Source organism: Dendrobates tinctorius, unplaced genomic scaffold, assembly GCF_039654945.1.
Source record: "Dendrobates tinctorius isolate UK_male_01 unplaced genomic scaffold, ASM3965494v1 ptg000022l, whole genome shotgun sequence".
NCBI classification, from domain to species: domain Eukaryota; kingdom Metazoa; phylum Chordata; class Amphibia; order Anura; family Dendrobatidae; genus Dendrobates; species Dendrobates tinctorius.
Genome location: NW_027361690.1, coordinates 21,504,415 through 21,523,523, shown reverse-complemented (window position 1 = coordinate 21,523,523; position 19,109 = coordinate 21,504,415). Strand labels below are relative to the sequence as shown.

Genomic DNA, 19,109 nt, shown 5'->3' with positions numbered 1-19,109 from the left:
GCTGATATTAATAGGCTAGGAAGGGGCAATGGACATTAGCCCACTTCCATACTAAAAACATCAGCTCTCAGCAGCCCCAGAAATGGTGCATCCATAAGATACACCAATTATAGCGCTTATCCTCACTCTTTCCACTAGAACTGGTACATTGGCAAGTGGAGTAATAGTATTGGGATTATGTAAGCTTTGCATTGGCAGTTAACATCAAGCTCAATGGATATAGTCATATTGTTATAAAAAAACTCAGAATAAAGTGCTTTAATTGTAAAAAGAGACTGACCCTTTTATTTTAAATAAAAATAAACAAAGTTATACTCACCTTTATGCCTATCCCTCACCTATCTGCAGGATTATCACCACGTTGGACAGGTGAGGGATATGGTTGTTAATTTTTTTTAGTCTTTTACAGTGGATTACGTGTAAAGGTGAGTTTAACTTTGTTTATTTTTATTTAAAATAAAAGGGTCAGTGTCTTTTTACAATTAAAGCACTTTATTCTGTGTTTTTATTGCAATATGACTATGACGCCTATCCATTACTATCCCTTGAGCTTGATGTTAGCTGCTGGTACAAAGCTGACATAAATCCCAATACTATTACCCCACTTGCCACAGCACCAGGACAAATGGGAAGAGTGGAGGCTAAGCACCAGAACTGGCAAATTGGCATATCTTATGGATGTTTTTATTCTGGGTTGGAAAGCATCAGGTGCAATATTCATGGTCCCTTCCTAGCTTATTAATATCAGCCCGTAGCTGCCTGCCTAGTCTTTGCTGGTTATTAATTATAGGAGGACTCTACATCTTTTTTTAGGGGGGTCCCTCATTTTATTAACCAGTGAAGGCTAAGCATACAGCTGTGATCTGATATTTATAGCCTGGGAAGCTCCACATTTATTATCCCCTTTCCAGGCTATAAACATCTGCCCCCAGCTGTTTGCTTTCCATCTGCTGGTTTCCAAAATTTTGGGGGAGCCCATACCATTTTTTCTGTAATTTATTGATTTATTAATTACAGTCATGGCCAAAAGTATTGACACCCCTGCAATTCTGTCAGATAATACTCAGTTTCTTCCTGAATATGATTGCAAACACAAATTCTTTGGTATTATTATCTTCATTTAATTTGTCTTAAATGAAAAAACACAAAAAGAATTGTCCTAAAGCCAAATTGGATATAATTCTACACCAAACATAAAAAAGAGGGTGGACAAAAGTATTGGCACTGTTCGAAAAGTCATGTGATGCTTCTCTAATTTGTGTAATTAACAGCACCTATAACTTACCTGTGGCACCTAACAGGTGTTGGCAATAACTAAATCACACTTGCAGCCAGTTGACATGGATTAAAGTTGACTCAACCTCTGTCCTGTGTCCTTGTGTGTACCACATTGAGCACGGAGAAAAGAAAGAAGACCAAAGAACTGTGCGAGGACTTGAGAAACCAAATTGTGAGGAAGCATGAGCAATCTCAAGGCTACAAGTCCATCTCCAAAGATCTGAATGTTCCTGTGTCTACCGTGCGCAGTGTCATCAAGAAGTTTAAAGCCCATGGCACTGTGGCTAACCTCCCTAGATGTGGCCGGAAAAGAAAAATTGACAAGAGATTTCAACACAAGATTGTGCGGATGTTGGATAAAGAACCTCCACTAACATCCAAACTAGTTAAAGCTGTCCTGCAGTCCAAGGGTACAACGGTGTCAACCCGTACTATCCGTCGGCATCTGAATGAAAAGGGACTGTATGGTAGGAGACCCAGGAAGACTCCACTTCTTACCCCGAGACATAAAAAAGCCAGGCTGGAGTTTGCCAAAACTTACCTGAAAAAGCCTAAAACATTTTGGAAGAATGTTCTCTGGTCAGATGAGACAAAAGTAGAGCTTTTAGGGCAAAAGCATCAACATAGAGTTTACAGGAGAAAAAAGAGGCATTCAAAGAAAAGTACACGGTCCCTACAGTCAAACATGGCGGAGGTTCCCTGATGTTTTGGGGTTGCTTTGCTGCCTCTGGCACTGGACTGCTTGACCGTGTGCATTGCATTATGAAGTCAGAAGACTACCAACAAATTTTGCAGCATAATTAAGGGCCCAGTGTGAGAAAGCTGGGTCTACCTCAGAGGTCATGGGTCTTCCAGCAGGACAATAACCCAAAACACACTTCAAAAAGCACTAGAAAATGGTTTGAGAGAAAGCACTGGAGACTTCTAAGGTGGCTAGCAATGAGTCCAGACCTGAATCCCATAGAACACCTGTGGAGAGATCTAAAAATGGCAGTTTGGAGAAGGCACCCTTCAAATATCAGGGACCTGGAGTAGTTTGCCAAAGAAGAATGGTCTAAAATTCCAGCAGAGCATTGTAAGAAACTCATTGATGGTTACCGGAAGTGGTTGGTCGCAGTTATTTTGGCTAAAGGTTGTGCAACCAAGTATTAGGCTGAGGGTGCCAATACTTTTGTCTGGCCCATTATTGGAGTTTTGTGTGAAATGATCAATGTTTTGCTTTTTGCTTCATTCTCTTTTGTGTTTTTTCATTTAAGACAAATTATATGAAGATAATAATACCAAAGAATTTGTGTTTGCAATCATTTTCAGGAAGAAACTGAATATTATCTGACAGAATTGCAGGGGTGTCAATACTTTTGGCCATGACTGTACATGTAGAGTAAGCTACACAAGCACTGGACTAATTATATATGTCACTCACTTATTTGTAGCTATCTATTCTATGTATATATATTCATTTTGTCTATTCTATTCTGACTTGTCACACTGTGATTTTACTGTATTCAGCTGATGAAATGTTGAGTTTTTTAGGAGATGGGTGCATAAAAATCGGACAACTCACACGTGTGCTGTGCTACTTTTTTCTCGCACCCAGTGACTTGCATTGGAAATTCTAGTCCAATTTCCAAGGACAGTAACAGCATGCTGCAATTTTTTTTTTTCATCAGTCCGATCAGAGCTGAGAAAAAAATCAGAGATGAGCAGGGAATCATAGAATAACCTTATATAGAGTGCAATCTGATTTTTTTCTTGTTTTTCTCAAAATTATTTTTATTAAGGGACTTTTTACAGTATAGGGGATAATGGCTCAGCAAAGCAATGAAGGGAAATGAAGGCAACAAAACAAAGGAAAAGAGGAAAGGGGTTAGGGAGGAAGAGGAGACAAATAAAATGAAGGGAAATGAAGATCATCTTAACATAGTTGCACCACAACAATTAACATTCCAACTGAAAAAACAACATAAAATAAAGTATAGATTAACAGTATTCTGGCAAAGTAATACGATATCAAATAAAGAAGCTTTTCTTGCTTGGAGATAAAATTACATTCCAAGAGGACCATTTAGAATTATATTTAGTTAGAGTTATTCCTTAAAGCTAAGGACATTTCAAGGAGTTATGAGAGAACATAATATCAATTATGTCAAAAATCGAGGGAATATCCATCGATTTCCACTTTGATGCAATACATGTTTTTATGACAGAAAAAATATGTAAAGGAACTTGTCTAATTTTTGAGGGATGTCATCAGCTTCCAGAAAAAAGAGAGATTAGTGAGAAATTTTGACAGGAGACTCATTTATTTTATTCAATAGTAAAGATACATTTTTCCTAGGTATCGAAAGTTTGGGACATTCCCTGAATATGTGAAGGTGATTATCTTTTTGACCACAATTCCTCCAGCATAAATCGGATTGATCGGGAAATGCGTTTGTAAGTATAGCGGGAGTGTAGAACCAACTAGATAAAATTTTAAAATAATTTTCATGTAAGTTTGCACTAATTGAAGATTTTTATGCTAGTTCCACTGCTTTTTCCCATTTATCTAGGAGCAAATTATTATTTAGATCTTTTTCCCATCTCCAAATATAATTCAATTTTTCAAAAGAGATATCACAGTTAAATATTTAATAAATATTCTTTATATTCCAAATTAAGTTATTCATAGGATTCTCTAAAAGAGTAACAATTTCTCTCTCTTGAAAGGGTCAAAGGTAAAAAGAATTTATTTCTAATATACTTCCTTAACTCTAGAAAATTAAAGAATTCTTCATCAGGAAGATTGTATATTGTATTCTCGTTTTTCTCGCAAATGAGTATGAGACCTTAAAGTCACAGTCTCTCCAAAAAGAGACGGATAGTAACAATTATATAAATTGTTATAGGAAGAGGACAGATTACTCCCCCCCCAGGATTTAATAGCCTCAATTTTCCATCTAAATTTAAAGTTTGTCTTTAAACAGTCAAGGATATTAGGGGGAATGTTCAATGGTAAGTCCTCTGTTTTAGAGGTATTTAATTTATATCCCGACAGCTGTTCATACTCCTTCAAAGAGACTAGTAAAGCATCATCAGCAAATAATGAAATCTTAAATACCTTATTCTTGACTTCCACCCCGGAGATATTATGATTTTGAAGTATCATTGCCGCTAGAGGCTCTATGCACATTAACACACACAATTTCCTTGAAAAAGCTAAAAAGGCGAAGTGTGCGTCGAACTCCAGGAATTCAGTGAACAGGCGATTAAATGGGTATGTGCTCTTTATATGTGATTACCAGCATGGGGATTTTTTCCTCTATATGGCACTGTGCACTTTACAGACCACTATGGGTCTAGGTGGATATATGCTTATATGCTGATATATTTTTGCACTTTACAATTACCTGTATCCATTTCTTTATTCCTGTATTTGTGTGTATTTCACTTGGGTATACATTCCTTCCTCTTACTTGTATTTTGTTTGTCTATTTATCTATGATATGAATTTACTTAATAAAATTTATTTTTAATGATATCTCTCTTTGTGAGTGGTGTGCTCAGGATACTTTGTATCCACTTTTTGGTCTACATTAAGTAGTGGGGGAGTGCCTGGCATCACCACACCGGGTCTGTCTTTATACCAATAACAGGTAATAAATCAAGCACGGTTGTTTTTTCATCACATTTTTTAGTAGCGCTATATATATTGATACACTGTTGTGTTATATATTTTCTTTGCACACTGGTCTTTTATGTTTAGAGATATATACACAGATTGGCACTTTCTATAATCTATTATATATTTTATATATATTTCCACTTTTTAATATATATTAATTATTTTTATTTTTTCTTTATATGGATTTGACTAATATCATAACTTTACATTATATTGGGTCATGGAATGAATTTCTGTGATTAATTTGGGTATTTACACTATTGTGCTGCTCATAATAATCAGTCTTTTCCAATTGTATATATTTTTTATTATAGATATATGCATATTATTAATTTTGAATTTTATATGCGGTGGTTTTTGGTATAATAAGATATATTTGTATATTTATTATATCTCATTATTTATGTGAATAAACTTACAGTCCCCATGCATATTTGCAGTTGATTTTAATAAGTGGTGTGTCAACCTGGCATTTTCTTTTAATATTGCACATTATCTGTTTATTTGCCAAGTGATTAAATAAAGGCTTTTTTTATTATGCCATCCCTGTTTCTTTGATGTCTGCAATCAAGGTCCATTACAGTGGTTTGTTTAACATTAAGTATAGCAGGGGGGAAAGAGGGCATCCCTGACTCATGCCACTCAAAGTGAGAAAAGAGTGGGAGACACAAAAGGGCAATTTAATCAAGGCTGATGGGGACCTATACAATGCCTTTATTGCTGTAAAAAAGCTCCCAAGATGCCAAATGTTCAAACAAGATAGACCAATTAAGTCGGTCAAATGCCTTCTCTGTGTCTAAACTTAAAATAAGCGTTTGTGTTTTAATTTTCTTGGACATGGCAATCAAATCTATTGCCCTTCTCTTGTTGTCCAGGTATGAATTCTTTACTTCTTGCACTTTTACTTCTAGCAGTCAGTTTGTGTTTTAGACTCTATGTGGGTCAGACTTTTTGACACAAACTTTTTTATGCATATTACTGCATATTACTGTTTGTCCCAATGTTTGCCGAACCATTCAGCGAACATATTTGAACCCCATTGAATTCAATGGGCGGCAAAACCAAACATATAAATTACACCTTAAGGGGGAACAAAAAAGCTTCCCAAACAGCTCATATTAAAGGCAGACAAGATGAAAAATGGCATAAATTAAACCAGAGTGCGAATAGTATCATTGCGCAGCATGGATGTATGGGACAGGGCTTGGACCAGCATTCCTAGCTGAAACAATGATCAGTAAAAGGTGGATGAGTGAACGGAGTTAGAAAAAATGTAAGGATATTGACACAAGTAGTTGACTGAAAGTAAATGTGAAGACCTGTGAAGACTCATACATCAAGGTTAGATTTCAGAAAGGAAGATTTTAAGGGACTCAGAAAGAGAATCTGAGGGATCCATTGGCTGGATATTATTAAGGACAAAAATGTTAAGGAAGGATGGGAAATCTTGAAAAATGAGAATCTCAAAGCACAATCATTAAGAATTACAAAAGGAAGGAAGAATAGGAAGCGGAAACCAGGATGGATGAACTCGGAACTTAACCACGTGCTAAAAAGGAAGAAATAAATATTTATCAAATGGAAGGGAGGCATATCTAAAGAAGAATATAATGCTGTCTGCAGAACCTGCAGGGTAAGAAACAGATTATCTAAAGTTGACAATGAATTAAGACTTGCAAGAGACGCCAAAAGCAATAAAAAAGGATTTTGGAGATATGTCAAAAGTAAAAGAAAAGTCAAAGATGCTATACGATTTTTACAGGATGAAAATGATAAAATGGAAAGAAAGGATGTTGAGAAGGCTGAACTTTTAAATTCCTATTTTGCATCTGTTTTCTCTCAGAAAGGAAATGTAACATCAACTGATCTTAACTGTCCTATTAAAGTAATAGAAGAATCCAGGATATCTATAAATAGAAAGATAGTGAGGAAACACTTAGCTAACATAAATGAATTCAAGTCTCCAGGTCCAGATGAATTACACCCCAGAGTACTGAAGGAGATAGCAGAAGAAATTTTTGAACCACCCTCCATAATCTTTGAAAATTCTTGGACTTGGAGAACAGGATAAGTCCCAGAAGACTAGAGAAGAGCAAATGTTTTCCCTATCTTCAAAAAGGGAATAAGGTGGACCCAGGGAACTATAGGCTGGTGAATCTGACTTCTATACCCGGAAAGATCTGAACAAATTATTAAACATTATGTATGTAAGTACCTGGATAAGAATGAAGTGATTAACCAGAGTCAGCATAGGTTTGTAACTAATAAGTCATGTCAAACTAACTTAATTTCCTTGTATGACAGAATCACTGACTGGGTGGATCAGCGAAATGCTGTCGATATAGTGTATCTTGACTTCAGCAAAGCATGCTGTAGATATAGTATATTTTGACTTCAGCAAAGCATTTTACTAAGTTTCTCACACAATCCAAAATGACTAAGTATGAAATGGACAAGGCAACTGTTAGGTGGATTCATAACTGGCTTAGTGATCGGACCCAAAGAGTGGTCATAAATGGCTGCACATCCAGTTGGAAGAATGTCTCAAATGGGGTACCATAGGGCTCTGTCCTTAGACCTGTATTGTTCAACATCTTTATCAATGATTTATATGAAGGAATCAAGTGTAAACTGAATAAATTTGCTGATGACACAAAGCTAGGAGGGATAGCTAATACTAGAGAAGAGAAAGAGAGGATTCAAAAAGATGACATAAATAAACTGGAGCAGTGGGAAGCAACTAACAGAATGGCTTTTAAGAGGGAATAATGCAAAGTACTACATCTGGGTAATAAAAATGAAAAAGCATATACAGAATGAGAGGAATAAGGCTAAGCAACATCACATGTGAAAAAGACTTGAGTATATTAATAGATCACAGACTGAACATGAGTCAGCAGTGTGATGCAGCAGCAAAAAAGGCAAATACAATTCTGGGATGTATTAACAGAAGCATACAGTCTAGATCATGTGAAGTCATTATTGCCCTCTACTCCTATTTGGTCAGACCTCATCTGGAATACTGTGTCCAGTTTTGGGCACCACATTTTAAAAAAGACATCAACAAATTGGAGCAAGTTCAGAGAAGAGCGGCCAGAATGGTGACTGGTCTGCAGACCATGTCCTATGAGGAATGGTTACAGGCATTGGGAATGTCTAGCTTGCAAAAGTGAAGACTGAGAGGAGGCTTAATAGCTGTCTACAAATATCTCAAGGGCTGTCACATTGTAGCAGGATCATCTTTATTCTCATTTGCACAAGGAAAGACTAGAATCAATGGGATGAAACTGAAAGGTAGGAGACACAGATTAGATATTAGAAAAAAACTTTTTGACAGTTAGGGTGATCAATGAGTGGAACAGGCTGCCACGAGAGGTGGTAAATTCTCCTTCAATGGAAGTCTTCAAACAGAGGCTGGACAGACATCTGTCTGGGATGATTTAGTGAACCCTGCTTTGTGCAGGGAGTTGGACCAGATGATCCAGGAGGTCCCTTCCAACTCTACCATTCTATGATTGTATGATAAGTGCAGGGCCTGCCAATCTGGGAGCCCTACTACTACAAGCAACACACATGAAGGAGACCCAACTTGGATTCTCCACATTTCAAAAAATTGTTATCACACACCTCTAAAGTGACAACAATTTCCACAGAGTAGAAACAGTATAATGGGCCTCTGACACCCCTTCCGCAACAGGCAACCTTCCAGATGGAGACCCAACTTGGAGTCTCCACCTTTCCAAAAATTATTGTCACCCACCACTGAAGTGGCATTAATTTCCACACAGTAGAAATAGTATAATTGCACAGATTTTTGACAACTTCTGTTACTGAACAGGCTACTCGCCTTCCTTTCTTTGGCAGCTGCACAGCAGTATTATTATTATTTATTATTATAGCGCCATTTAATCCATGGAGTTTTACATGTGAAAAGGGATAAACATAATAAAAACAAGTACAATATTCTTAACGACTTTTACTGGAGGAGAGAGGACCCTGCCCATGAAGGCTCACAGTCTACAAGGGCTGGGTGAGGATATAATAGGTCAGGGTAGAGCTGCTTGCGCAGCGGTATGGTTAGTGTAGGTAGTAGGCTTGTCGGAAGAGGTGGTTCTTGAGGTTCCTTTTGAAGGTTCCAATGGTAGGCGAGAATATGATATGTTGGGGTAAACAGTTTTAGAGTACGGGTGAAATTTAGTTTGCGATTGTGTGAAGAGGAGATAACAGGGGAGTAGAAAAGGAGATCCTGTGGGGTTTGGAGGTTGCGTGCAGCTAAGTACTGTGACACTAGGTCACACATGTATGGAGGACACAGGTTGTGGATGGCTTTGTATGCCATGGTTAGGGTTTTGAACAGGTGTCTCTGGGTAAGGCCGGGGTCACACTTGTGAGAAACTCGCACGAGTCTCTCATCTCAATACTTGGCACTGCCACCAGCACTCAGATCGGAGCGCTCAGCTGCATAGAAATACACTCAGCCACACACTCCAGTGCAGAGTATTGAGACGCGTAACCTCGGTCTAATGGGAAGCCAGTGAAGGGAATGACAGAGAGGAGAGGCCTGAAAATAGCAGGGATTTAGGTGGATTAGTCGAGCAATAGAGCTTAGGATAGATTGCAGGGGTGCAAGATTGTTAGAAGGGAGGGCACAAAGAGGAGCTTGCATTAGTCGAGGTTGGACATAATGAGTGCATGGACTAAGGTTTTTACAGATTTTTGATTAAGGGCTGAATGGAACGGGGAAATATTTTTGATTTGGAGTCAGCAGGAATTGGAAATGGCATGGATATGTGTTTTGAAGGAGAGATCAGAGTCCAACGTTACCCCGAGGCAGAGAGCTTGAGGGACGCCCTCATGTATGCCTTGTACATGAGAGTCAGAATTAGCATGTGCTCCAGTGGATGGCAAGCGCTGCATCAAGTGGCCTCTCCTCCTCTTCCTCCACCTTAACATCACTCACAATACAGTCCTCAGGGGTGACACCCCAATTACCCTTGTTTCTCCCCCGCATCACAACTCTCCAACTGCCCAACTGACTGTGGGGAACCACAGATGTGCGGGTCTGCAGAGCTGTTCACACATTTTATTCAATGGGCATCAGAGGTCTGCTTCGAAAATTCACAGACTCAAAAGGATCCGGGGCCGGTTGAACTAGGGTACGAGCAGAATCCAGACCCTTGTCACTAAACGTTAACCCCAAGGGGCAGAAGTGATCCTGCTGAGACTCAAATACATGAGGTACATGTGGACTGTACTGTGCAATTGGGGAAAGAAGAGGAGGAGGGGGACTCTCAGGATGAGGAGTAAAAGAACAGAGAGGATGACGATGAGGTTGTAGATCACACTTATTGTGAACATAAAGGCACGCAACTGAGAGTAGCTCAGCAGAGGATGTGGAGGAGGAAGATGATGAGGTTATGTTGTGGTTTGCCACACAGACACAGTGTGATGTAACCATGGAAAGCAATGCATCCTCAGCCACAACTCGGGCTGTTGTCAGCAGTGGTGGTGGGTCTGCAGTTCTCATGGTTGGCAAATATTGCATAGCCTGGGCCTTTATGGAGAGACTGAGAAGAATGACCCAACTCACGTTATCTGCCAACTTTTTTTTAAAAATAGTCAGTATAGGCAAAAATTGCAAGAATTTGACTACTATGTGCATGAACCATCATATGCACCATCAACATGTGTTAGTCTGGGAATCTCACTGCGCTAAAATGCGGCCTAGTGTGCCTTGCCAACCACCGGCCACCCCATCAACCGCATCTGCTGCTTCTTCCTCCTCTGTCACCATGGCAAGTGTTCTCACACAAGTCTCCGGCCGCAAAACCTCCACTTGTTTATCCGCTACATTCAGGGAGAATGACAGCCCATCAGCTGTTACGGAAAAGGACATGCCTGCTGTTTTTGACAGATCACAGACACCAAGCAAATGACATCCTTTTCAATCCACCATAACATCTAATAATAATAATTTTATTTCTATAGCGCCAACATATTCTGCAGCACTTTACATTACAGAGGAGACTTGGACAGTCAATAGCCATTACAGCATAAAAATAAACACATATCAAAACAGATACCAAGAGGAATAAGGACCCTGCTCGCAAGCTTACAATCTATGAGGAAAAAGGGGAGATACAAAAGGTAGATGGTAACAATTGCTTTCGTTGTTCGGACCAGCCATAGTGTACGAATCGGGTGTTCCTGTAATGCTGCATGAACCAGTTAATAGCCTAAGACACACAGGGCTATAAAATGCATAAAGCATGTGAGAACAAATTTGAATGGGCCACACAGGGATAATTAGGTTAATGCGTTGAGGCGGTAGGCCAGTCTGAACAAATGCGTTTTTAGGGCACGCTTAAAACTGTGGGGACTGGGGATTAATCATCTCAACCTGGATAGTGCATTTCAAAGAATTGGCGCAGCACGTGAAAAGTCTTGGAGACGGGAGTGGGAATGTCAAGGGAGTGCCAAGCGAGCACTCACCAGCAGCTGGAACGGTCCGGGCAGTGATGGACGGGTGTCCCTTGGGACTTGGAACTGCAGTGTCAGCACCATCTGGGAGTTGAGAGGGCCAACAGCGGTGTAGCAGTGCTGAGGGAGACAGGACGCCAGGAGTGGAGAGCGCTGAAAGAACCTACGACACGTGACCGCGGGTCAGAGAGGAAGGAGGCAGGGCCTAGTGCTCTTGGCCAGGGGTGACAGTGGGATGCGACAGAGACCCCCGGGCAGGAGAGAGGGGGAAGGGTTCCACCAGACACCAGGGAATGATGGAGCGCGATGGTTGAGCACAGTCCAAGACAAGCTAAGGTCAGTAAACCGGGTCAGGCAGCGCAGTATAAAGGGAGCAGGCTAACAGGAGGCAGAGCAGAAGTCAGAAAACCGAACGAGCAGATAACAGTATCGAATCAGAAGGCCAAATCACAACAGGGAAACAAACTGGGTCAGAACTCTACAAGCAAATTAGAACACAGTCACAAGGCACAGGCACACCGGGGTTGACGCACTCAGCTGAGAGCAAAAGTATAACCGACATGGCATGGACCCACAAAGAGGCTATAAAAAGCCTCCGAGTAGCCAAATAGAGGCTACCTGGATTAACCCCAGACACTCCAACCAGTATACAGCTAACAAACCATGACAGGGGGGTTCTGATTATTGAGGATGTTAACTTCAGGTCATTAGCAGAACGGAGGGCACAGGTAGGGTGGTAGGCTGAGACAAGGGAGGAGATGTAGGGTGGTGATGAGCCATGGAGAGCTTTGTAGATGAGGGTAATAAGTTTGTACTGGATTCTGGAGTGGATGGGTAACCAGTGTAATGACTGGCACAAGTTAGAGGCATTGGTATAACGATTGGTGAGGAATATGATCCTGGCTGCAGCATTCAAGACAGATTGGAGAGGGGAGATTTTGGTAAGAGGGAGGCCGATTAGTAGAGAGTTACAATAGTCCAGACGAGAATGAATAAGAGAAACAGTAAGAGTTTTTGCAGAGTCGAAAGTAAGAAAAGGTTGAATTTTAGAAATGTTTTTGAGGTGCAGATAACAAGAGCGAGCCAGTGATCGGATGTGGGGGAGTGAATGAAAGTTCAGAATCAAGTATGACCCCAAGACAGGGGGCATGTTGCTGGGGAGTAATGGTGGAACCACACATGGAGATGGCAAAGTCAGGCAAAGGTAGATCAGTAGAGGGAGGAAACACGAGGCGTTCAGTTTTTGACATGTTCAGTTTCAGATAGAGGGAGGACATGATGTTAGAAACAGTGATAAGACAATCCCTGGTGTTTTCTAAAAAGGCTGGCGTGATATCGGGAGAAGTGTCTCCACCTACCTCATTCACAGTCCAGCAGTTTGTCGTGTTCTCCCTACTTCATCCTTTCTCAGCGCAGCAGCCAGCCCTCGGTCCCACAGTTGTGGTCACATAAAAGATTGTTTCCTCCTACACATGGAAAAGCTAACAACTTGAACTTCACCATCTCCAGTCTGTTGGCCACAGAAATTATGCTTTTCCGCCTGGTGTATACAGTCGCTTTCCAAAAGCTGCTGCCCGTCGCAGACCCCCAATCCCAGTTGCTTGGTTGCCATTACTCATGTAAGAGAATTGTGCCTGCGTTACACCAGCATGTCGCAGACAACATCACCCCTTCCTTGAAAAAAATCAAATTCTGACAGAATGCATTTCACTACTGACACCTGGACAAGCAAGCATAGCCAGGGGCATTAAATCTTGTTGACTGGGCACTGGGAAAATTATTTGGATTATGAGAAGGAGCCTGGTGCCTGCACCTAGCATTATCCCAAACAATTTATATTATGAAATGAGGTCTGGTGCCTGCACCAGTCTATTTTCCAAATCAATTTGTATTATGAAATGAGGTCTGGTGACTGCACCAGACTATTGTCCCAATCAATTTGTATTATGAAAAGAGGTCTTGTGCCTGCACCAGAGTATTATCCCAAACTATTATGATTATGAAATGAGGTTTGGTGCATGCACTAGAGTATTAGGTCAAATGATTTGGATTATAAAATGAGGCCTGCTGCCTGCAACACATTTTGAGCACACAGGATTTATATTATGAAATGAGGTCTGATGTCTGCACCAGGGTATTAGGCCAAACGTTTACGATTCTAAAATGAGGTCTGGTGCCTACACCTGACTGTTATCCCATAGGATTTGTATTATGAAATGAGGTCTGGTCCCTGAACTAGAGTATTATTCCAAACAAAATGGATTATAAAATGAGGCCTGGTGCATGCAATACATTATTAGCACAAAGAATTAATATTATGAAATGAGGCATGGTGCCTGCACCAAAATTCTATCCCAAACGCTTTGGATTATGAAATGAGGTCTGGAGCCTGCACCAGCCTGTTAATCCAAATAATTTGAAGTATGAAATGAGATCTGGAGCCTGCACCACAGTATTAGGACAAACAATTTGGATTATAAAATGAGGCCTGGTGCCTGCAACACATTATTAACACAAAGGATTTATATTATGATTTTGAGTAGGAAATGTGGACTTCGGCCTGCACAACACTACTAGCCCTAACAATTTTGATTAGCAAATGGGGCCTCCTGAGTCCTGACAGCAACACAGTTTTAGCCCAAACAATTTTGAGTAGGAAATGACTCCTGCATACAAAACAATATTAGCACAAGCTAGTTAGATGCTGCAAGGTCGACTTCACACAGGACAGAATCCTAACTGACTATATGACAAGTTAACTTGCAGCAGCAGGAGTAGCCTCTCTGCGCTGTTACACTGAGAAAGTAGTAACAGCAAAACATAATGTCAGCTTTTTATATAGAGTGACGTGACTACAGCAGCCAATGACAGAAGCCATTGTATCATGATGTTGTGGATGGTTTCTTCGCCCTGATTGGCTGCCGGAATGTACACACATTAAGTTCATTAAAAAAAAAACACAGTCTGCCACTACTCTGACCTCTACCCAGCCAGCACCCCCTCCCATTTTCAAACACGTCTAACCTGGTCATCATACAGAACCAAAGTCCTAACAAAAGCATTAGTGGAAACACAATCATTTACCGAACTGTGAACGAATATTGCGGAAAAATGGTTTGGAAACCGAACATTAATCCGAATGTGCTACATTTGTGCCGGATTTGAGATTGTCCAACGTTTTCTGAACAAGTTCACTCATCTCTACCCATGACTATAATGGGCTGGATGACATTTTCACAATATGCCAGTTGTCTACTTTTAGAAAAAATAAGTATGAAACTATAATATGATTCTATTTTATTTGATCAAGTTTCCCAGGCAACAAAAATAAATCAATAAAAAAATCGCAATTTAAGGGTTATATAATACATTTATGTTAGATCTTATTTTTTGAGCTGTATACTTAGAAATTATTATATTACGAATTATTTGTATATTTTTCCATACTGTATATACAGTATGTTCCTATATTACACTTCCGTGAAGTAAATATTTATGGGTTTCTATTCTGGATACACAGGAAACCTCATTTGCATTGCAAAAAAATTACTAGGTAAATAATAATTCCTTCCTTTAAAAAGAAAAGACCTACTGTTGTGTAAGCACCCTGCATTTTTGCCACGTTTTTTCACCGCATATTTTTCTGCTGAGAAAAAACTCAATACCAGCAAAATTTAATGAGATTTTCTAAAATCTTATAAATATGCTGCTTATTTTTTCCTTGAAGGTTTGAACCTCCAAAGCGTTTTTTAAATTTGCAGCATGTCAATTCTTTCAGCATTTTTGCAAAGTTTTGAATGGGGGAAAAACGCAAGTAAAATTTTATCTAAAACACATTAAAAAATGTGTATGTTTTTCTCAGTGATTTTCCTGCCAACACTCTGTTTTTTTTGCAGCGGAAAAATCTGCTACAAATACTAAACGTGTACATATAACCTAGAGGCCCAGAATTGGACAATGATTACAATGTATATAACAAAACCAATTATATTAGATTATTTAAGCCTTTTATTACTGTCAAGTATTATATGGAATTTTAATGAATTAATAATTAGAAAAAACACCATTGAAGGGTGATCTAGTACAGAATTTGCTAAATTGTATTGCTGTGTTACACTTGGTCTCGGCAACCAAAAATAATAGTCTAAATGGATCTCACAATTCTGTGAATTAATCATTGGAACAAACAAAGGAATGAACAAAGGCAAAATAAAAAAGACAGGAGAACAGGCAGGAAAGACTCAGATCCTTAATCACCGGTAAAAGACCACAACTCAGAGTGCAAAGGAATACTCGGATAACGGCACATAACAGGAGAAGGTGGCACAGGCTACCACAAATTGTAATGTATTGTATATACTAAGACATCATAGTGATCAAACTATCACATTCTGAAGTTCCATAGTATGACTAAAGAATTTATTATAAGAGAGCTTAATAAAAATAATGCGCACAATAGAGATGAGCGAATCAATTCACAGGAGCCTGGTTGAGCAGCCACGTCAGTATTTTGTGGCTGGTGGACAAGAGTCCTGTAAACTACCCCCACCTGCCCAAATCTCTGATGCCCTTTCAGAAGAGACACCTGGGATGTTTACAGGTAGGAGGTGTTTTTCAGAGCTCCCATCGAGCGGCCACAGAATACTAACAGATCCGCTGGTCAAGGGTCCTGCAAATTGATTCAGTCATCTCTGGTGCACAGTAAAAAATAAGATCATTAAATTTAAATATTAGAAAAAGATAATACAAGTAAACACAAAATGCAATTTTTAAATGAAGGTCTTGTGTGAAAAATGTGATTGCCCCCTAAACCTAATAGCTGGTTGGGCCACGCTTAGCAGCAACAAATGCAAGTGTTTGCGATAACTAGTAATGAGTAATGAATCTACTTTTTAAGGTCACAGCATCTCAATCGGATTAAGGTCAAGAGTTTGACTAGGCCATTCCAAAGTCTTAATTTGACTGCCCACTCTCCCCAGTCCCACAAGCTCGCTGCCTCGGAGTAATCCTTGACGCTGATCTCTCCTTCAAACCACATATCCAAACCCTTTCCACTTCCTGCCGACTTCAACTCAAAAATATTTCACGCATCCGTTCATTCCTCACCCAAGAATCTGCAAAAACCCTAGTCCATGCCCTCATCATCTCTCGCCTTGACTACTGCAACCTCATGCTCTGTGGCCTCCCCTCAAACACTCTCGCACCCCTCCAATCTATTCTAAACTCAGCTGCCCGACTAATCCACCTGTCCCCCCGCTATTCCCCAGCTTCTCCCCTCTGTCAATCCCTTCACTGGCTCCCAATTGCCCAGAGACTCCATTACAAAACCCTAACCATGACATACAAAGCCATCCACAACTTGTCTCCTCCATACATCTGTGACCTCGTCTCCCGGTACTTTCCTGCACGCAACCTCCGATCCTCACAAGATCTCCTTCTCTACTCCCGTCTTATCTCCTCTTCCCACAATCGCATACAAGATTTCTCTCGCGCATCACCCCTACTCTGGAACTCTCTACCACAACATATCAGACTCTCACCTACCATCGAAACCTTCAAAAAGAGCCTCTTCCGACAAGCCTATAACCTGCAGTAACCACCGATCGACCAAACAGCTGCACGACCAGCTCTACCCTCGCCTACTGTATTATCACCCATCCCTTGAAGATTGTGAGCCCTCGCGGGCAGGGTCCTCTCTCCTCCTGTACCAGTTATGACTTGTATTGTTTAAGATTATTGTACTTGTTTTTATGTATACCCCTCCTCACATGTAAAGCGCCATGGAATAAATGGCGCTATAACAATAAATAATAATAATAATAATATGATCTCATATGTCCTATATCTACTATATAATCATTATGCAACTGATTATTGTTTCTGGCATAGCCTAACCTAAATGGCGCTAGAACAATAAATAATAATAATTTTGTTTTTCTTAAGCCATTCAGTGGAAGATTTGCTGGTGTGTTTTGGATCATTGTCCTGCTGCATAGCCCAGCTTCACATCATGAATAGATGGTCGAACATTCTCCTTCAGGATTTTTTGGTAGACAGAAGAATTCATGATTCCATTTACTACAGCAAGTCTTCCAGCACCTGAAGCAGCAAAACATCCCCAGGCCATCACACTACTACCACCATATTTTACCATTCATATGATGCTTCTTTTCTGAAATGCTCTGTTATTTTTACGCCGATGTAATGGGACATACACCTTCCAAAAAGTTTAACTTTTGTGTCTTCAATCCACAGAATATTCTCTCAAAAGTTGAGTCTTGGGGATCATCAAGATGTTTTCTGGCAAAACTGAGACAAGCCTTTATGTTCTTATTGCCCAGCAGTGGTTTGCGACTCTGCCATGCAGGCTATTTTGCCCAGTCTCTTTCTTATGGTGAAGTCATGAACACTGACCTTAAATGAGACAATTGAAGCCTGCAGCTCTTTGGATGTTGTGGGGTCTTTTGTAACATTCTGGATGAGTTGTAGCTGCACTATTGGGGTAATTTTAGTTGGCTGGCCACTTCTGGGAAGGTTCACTACTGTTTCATATTTTTGCCATTTGTGGATAATGACTCTGACTGTGGTTTGCTGGAGTCCTAAAGTTTGAGAAATGGCTTTATAACCTTTTCCAGACTGATAAATCTCATTAACTTGGCTTATCATTTGTTCCAGAATTGCTTTGAATCGCAGTGTGATGTCTAACTATTGAGGATCATTTGGTCTACTTCACTTTGGTCAAAGGCAGGTCAAATTTAAGTGATTTCCTAATTTAGAACGGGTTTAGCAGTAATAAGGCTTGTGTGTGGTTAGGGAATTTGAACTCAGCTTCCCAAAGATGTGAAAAACCAAAGTCAGTTTACATCTTAATCCCTTCCCAACAGCTCAGCTCAGGCTAAGAGTTGCCACGATTGGGTGCAGGTGTCAGCTCTATGTGAGAGTTGACACCCTGCAGCAATGCCCACAAACCGTGCTAGCACCAATTGTGGGTGCTTAACCCCTCTGATGCCACTGTCAATAGTGACAGTGATATCGGGGAGCATCGCACACGGAGTGAGCTCCCTGTGTGTGTCCATCAGCACAACGCGATGTGATTGCGTTGTTCAGATGGTCTCCATTGTAACCCCTGACTGCAAGATGGCCGTGGGGTCCTTGAGGGTTCTGCAGGGAAGGTGGCTTGTGTGCGCCTGCTAAGAGCAGGAGCTGACACGCCTCTTCCTCTGCCTATCAAAGGCAGCTGTGATGCTCTGAAACGCAGAAGCAAGAAGCATTGCAGAGTATCAGATCAGCGATCTGTCAATGTAAGGATGATGTCCCATCCTGGAACAATATAAAAAAGTAAAAACAAATATTAAAAAATGTAAAGATGTAAAAAAAATCCCCAAATAAAGAACCAAAAAAGAAAAAATATTAATCCAATAAATACATTTATTTATGTAAAAAAATTAAAAACAGAAAAACGTACACATATTTGGTACCACCGCATCCGGAATGACTCGCTCTATAGAACTTTCCCACTAGTTAACTCCTTCATTGAACCCCATAAAAAAAAGGCAAAAAAGAGGCAAAAAACAATTCTGCTGTCTCATTATAGTTAATGGATCTTTTGGGGGTTTCATCTGAATCACTTCACTTGGCGATTTGGATGGAACCCCCAAAGTAAGTGCACAATGTTGAGCGCCGGATA

General features: G+C 40.2%; 1 protein-coding gene across 1 annotated transcript in view; it reads left to right on the top strand.

Moving 5' to 3' along the window:
* FAM227B (family with sequence similarity 227 member B) overlaps positions 1-19,109 on the top strand; it is a 1,066,637-nt gene that overhangs the window by 581,977 nt on the left and 465,551 nt on the right. The window lies entirely within an intron of this gene.